Below are 5,107 nucleotides of genomic sequence, written 5' to 3' on the forward strand. Positions count from 1 at the left end.
CAAAGAGCTGCTGCTGGTCATCCAGGGTGAGTGAGGGAGGGAGTGAGGGCAGCGGGCTGTCAGCAGGGGCTGGCGGGGAGGAGCAGGGAGCCTGGGCATGGAGCTGCAATCCCTGCCCTGGCTGTGCACCAGGGGGACCAGCACCTTCCATCTCCTCCTGTTGGGCCCTGCTCCCTTGCCAGCCATGGCCCTGTGGGATGGCCCTGGCAGGAGGGGCTCCTCCGGTCCCTGCAGATGCTGCCTCTGATCTTGCTTTCGGACCTTTCTCTTCCAGCCCTGGAGAGCATGACAGATGAGAGCCCTGCCATCTCCAGCCTGGCACTTCAAACATCAGAGATCCTGAGAGGCCTACAGAGAGCTCCATCTTCCAGATTCTGGCAGCTCTGAGACTGGCTCTGCAGGGTATGCAAGTGCCAGCCTTGCCTGTGGGGCAGGCTCTGGCTGTGCTGCTGGAGCGCTGTGGAGAAGTGACCCAGGAAGCTTCATCTGCTGGGACCACCTGAGCGTGCAGGGAAGATCCCTTCTCTGCAAGCGCTTCCTTGGACACCACATGAGAATATTAAATTCTGTCTTGACATAGAGAGGCCCAGAAGATTTTTTGGTGCCCCGTGTCCCAAGGGCATTGGGCAAGAGGGAAAGGGGTCCTTGCACTCAGCAACTCTCTCCCCCCAACACACAATTGCTCTAAGCTGAGAGAGGGTTTATGCAGACAAAAGAGATCTGATTGGGGAGAATAATATTAGGATTTATTCCTAGGAAGAGAAAAACTAAAGAACTTGAGATACAACAATTCTAACGAGGCAAAAGAACTATGTATTTACAGAAATAGCACTCTCCCCTTGTATCAGTTCAGGAGGAGAAGCAGTCTCTTTTCCATTTCCAGAGCTCCAGCTCTTTGAAAAAATTTGGTAGCCCCTGAAAGTTCCTCTTCCATTACCTCTAGGACAACAGCTCTGATTTGTCACAGCTGGAACTGTGTTTCTCTCTCTCTCTCTCTCTCTCTCTCTCTCTCTTCTATGTTGACCTCAGGGCTGGGCTTACCCCCTCCTGGGCTAAGATGGGAGGCTGGGGGTTCCCCAGGCCCTGTGGGGTCTTCCATGGATTGCAAGGGGACACTTGCCTACCATGGTCTTGGCACAGTTGCAGGGGATAAAGGGTTTTCAGTCTACCCCTGTTTCTTGTGGGGTCCCTCCTCACAACAGACAGTCTTTGATGGACCTCTCTAGCCTGAGTCTACCTTGGGGCAACAGTTCTTCCATTCTTTGCTGTCCCTTAGGGTCACAAATTCAGCTGCACCAGCATGGATCCTTCACTGGGATCACACAAATCCTATGCAGGCCGACTTGCTCCAGCGTAGGTCTCTTTCTCCATGGGCCACATGTCTCCAGCAGGACTCTGTTTCACCTTAGGCCTCCCACGGATTCACATCTTCTTCATGAACTCCTCTGCTCCAGCATGGGCTCCTTCATGAGCTGCAGAGGATCTCCTCACTCAGTAATCTTCCAGAGGTGGCAGGGGTTTTTAGTTTTCAGTCTTTTCCCTGCTGAAGGGAGAGAGAGAGAGACGGGAGTGGGTGGAGAGGGAGGGAGGAAGGAGTCCCCCCTTTCAGGCTTCTCTCTCTGCAGCTGCCAGCTTTGACCTTGGAGGCTGTGCTATCTCTCTCTCTGCATGGAATTCCTTCTGCAGTATTTCTCGTCCAGGCAGTGTTCTTTTCTTACTAAAACTTTTGATTGGCTTTGCTCTGGAAATCCACCTGGAAAAAACTATATTCTGCTTTGGCAGATGCCAGTTGGTAAACCTACGACAGTTGTTCTGCTGGAGCCTCAGCGCTTCCAGCAGAGAGGATGGGCAGAGCCTGGATGATTGGGGACCCCTGAGAACCTCATCCTTGGGGATGGTCACAAACCCCTTCTTCAGACCAGTTTCCTTGTACAAGTGATATCCAGAGGGCACTGGAGAGAGCTGATGCTGGAATTACACTGTGCTGAACCAGGAAAACCTCCAGGATGGGGATTGGTGAGGGGAACAGCTTAATAGGATGCAGGCAGCTGAACCTGTGAAGTGTCAGAAAGTGGGAAATTGGGAATAATAAAGGCAAATTGAATCCTCTCCAGGTTGCTGGAAGTAGTCCTCCTCAGCTGACATCTGGGATTGCTTTGGGAAGTGAGCTGCAGAAGAGTTCCCAGCTTTTCCCTGAGAGATAAAAGCCATCTCTGAGCTCTGCCCTGCCCTCCCCCCTGCCAGGTTTTCGTGGGGCACTTGAGGGATATGATTTACATTGGGGATGTCACAGGCCTGAGGCAAATGAGCACCATTTCCTCAGTGGAGGAGCTGGAAGGAGGGAAGGACTGAGGTGCAGGGGGGGGGCCATCACTTCCTGTGGACAGTGAAAGCAGGAAAGCTTTGAAAATCCCTCTTTTCTGTAGCTTGAGGGTGGGAGAATCCAGCATGGACAGAGAAACACCAGGGACCTTGGTGAAAAAAATATAGCACTTGGGGACATGGTTTAGTGGTGGACTTGGCACCTGGGTAAAAGGTTGGACTGGATGATCTTAGAGGGTTTTCCCAGCCTTAATAATGGGAAGGTGGCTCCTGCCTGCTTTGTGAATAACTTGTTAGCCTTGAATATCCAGCTTGATCCATTTGGGAGCTGAGCAGAGGCCTTTCAGAGGCTGAAAATGTGAGTAGTGGTTGGTGCCTACAGCACAGTTGTGCCTCCTCTGTCATGCACATGTGACCACAGCCAACAGGACCCAATCCAAGGTCTCCCAGACTCTCCGGAGTGTCCCATTGAGCATCAAAGTGATGCCCTGTCCTGTTGCAAGCACATCCAAGTCAGAGGTTTTCCTCCTCACTGCTACTCCTGCATCTTTCCTTAAATCAACAGGGAAATTCTCCACCAAGCAGTAGCAGGGCCACACATGGGACCCCCTTGAAGGCAAATATTTTGAGCTCACAGCTGAGAACAGGGAGTTACCACAGCCTGGAGTCTGTTTGTTTGGCTGTGCTAAGTCATTGCAGCTCCATTTAGTGCAAAATCATTTAGTGCTTGGAAGGGTGTTTTTGTGGGAATAGTTGGTGTTGTGTTGTTTCCCGGTCTTGGCGCAGAAGACAAGAGGAAAACTCTGGCCCAGTATTTATCACATACAAGGTTTAGCACAGTGTAGCTGCCCTGCCCTATGGATTCTCCCAACCAGGCAATATATTGGTATATTTAGTTGGAAAATTAGTGACTGGGCTGTTTGGGATTGATCCTGCAGAGACCTGAGCTTTGCCTCTGAGCTGCTGTGTAATTGCAGGCAGCAAGTTTCACCTCTTCATGCCTCAGTTTCCTCCCCACCTCTTCCTTTTCCTGTCTGGTCCCACAGACATGGAAGCTGTTATGTCCACAGGGACACTCTCTCTGTTTATGGAATGTCTGGCAGAGACAGAGCCTAAAATTACTCCTGTGCAAATGTTAAGTACAACCACTTTGCCTGGAAGGAAGTTTTTAGTGAGATATTTAATTTAGGTTTAAAAAAGACCCCACCTTCCCCTCCCCAAAAAAAAAAAAAAAAAAAAAAAAAAAAAAAAAAGGCTTCATAACTTTTCTTTAGAGGTGTTTTTGGTTTTTTCCCTAAATACACTAATAATTCAGAAGAGCTATAAATACTGAAGCGCTTCTTGGCACACAAAATCTTCTACCATCTGTTCCTGTAACTCACCCTGATGACCAGAGGGCTCTGATGGGTGATACCTGCACAGGTAAAACACTGCTGTGACTGACTGAGCTGCAGCTGGGATGTGCTGGCAGAGTGATGGGAGTCCTTTTGGGTAACAAGGACTTTTCCTCTGCTGTGTCCCAAGGATCAGACAGACAGAGATGACTCATTTCCATGGCTGGAGGGGGTCGGTCTATCACTGTACATACGCTGCTCACCTACAGGTACCCAGACACTTCGTAAGTGGTATCAGGCTGAAGCCAAAACTGTCAGAGCTTCATTTGACTCCTTTCCCTGTTTGAAATCCACTTTCTTGCTTCCTCTCCGTGCTCTCAGACTTGCAGAAAGGTGTTTGCTTTCCACAAGCCTTATATAGGTTTGGAAATCCCATAAAATGCACAAATTCAGTCTTTGGGGTGCCGGAGCCCTTTGGAGCAGGGCAGGAGTTGCACCAGCTCTGGGCATGGAAACCTCAGCTCTGTTTTCCTCTCTGCTGGGTGAAATGCAGGGCACAGCCCGACTGGGGGAAAGGAAATGCTGGGAAATGCCAGGGGAGGATGCAGAGAAGGTTGGTAATGATGTCGATGCCACATTCCCAACTCTTGGGATGGCAGGGAGGGGAAGAGCTTTGTCCCTGCTTTGTGGGGAGAGGGAGGCTGGTGCAGCACCGGCTGTGAGTCTGTGGGGATGTGGGGCACAGGGAGGATGCAGGGAGAGTGTTATCACCCTCTCTGCCTTGTCTCTTTGCTGTGAGAGTGGGCAATTATAAAAGATGACATTTTCAGCAGTCTCATGTCCCTTTCCCAGCTCCAAAGGGACACTGGCTCTGCGTGTGTGAATTTGGCTTTTCCAGAGCAGGGCCAGTGAAAAGCACCTGTGAGCTTTTAATCTGCAGTTTGCCTCGAGCTGAGGTGGCTCAGGTCACGTTTCCTGCCCTCTGGGGGACACCAGCAGGTTGATACATTAAACCCGTGTCAGGGCACTGCAAACCCCGCCCGAGCTCGGCCAAGCTCCTCATCAATCCGAGCTCCTGGCAACAGCCATTCCAAAGGCAGGATCATGGAAGATAATAATCGTAAGTGGTTTTGGGGGTGGTGGGGGGGTTGCTTTTCTGCCACAAATTGCCTTTGACTCCTCCAAAACCTGGTGTGATGATTGCTGCTCTAATGGAACGGCCGAGGCACAGCCTGGCTCCCACTGAGGACTTTCCTTTCACGATCCACAGGATGTGGTTCCTTTAACAGCATCCCTGGATTCATGAGCTTGTCCATCACTTTTGAAATGCACAGCTGATGGCGGCCCAAAGGCTGATGGACAGGAATTACCTGAGTGGATCCCACCTCTCAAAAAACAAATTTGAACAATCCAATATGTCTTTTTGTGTGGGGTGGGAAGGTTTGGGAAAG

The 5,107-nt window shown here is 50.6% G+C and overlaps 1 long non-coding RNA gene across 1 annotated transcript in view; it reads left to right on the forward strand.

The window, feature by feature from the left end:
- Positions 1-5,107, forward strand: part of LOC114061025 — an 18,310-nt gene that overhangs the window by 1,053 nt on the left and 12,150 nt on the right. The gene's annotated exons all lie outside the window — the stretch shown is intronic.

This window comes from Empidonax traillii, unplaced genomic scaffold (assembly GCF_003031625.1).
Source record: "Empidonax traillii isolate 1590-97213 ecotype Southwest subspecies unplaced genomic scaffold, ASM303162v1 scaffold306:size632451, whole genome shotgun sequence".
NCBI lineage: Eukaryota > Metazoa > Chordata > Aves > Passeriformes > Tyrannidae > Empidonax > Empidonax traillii.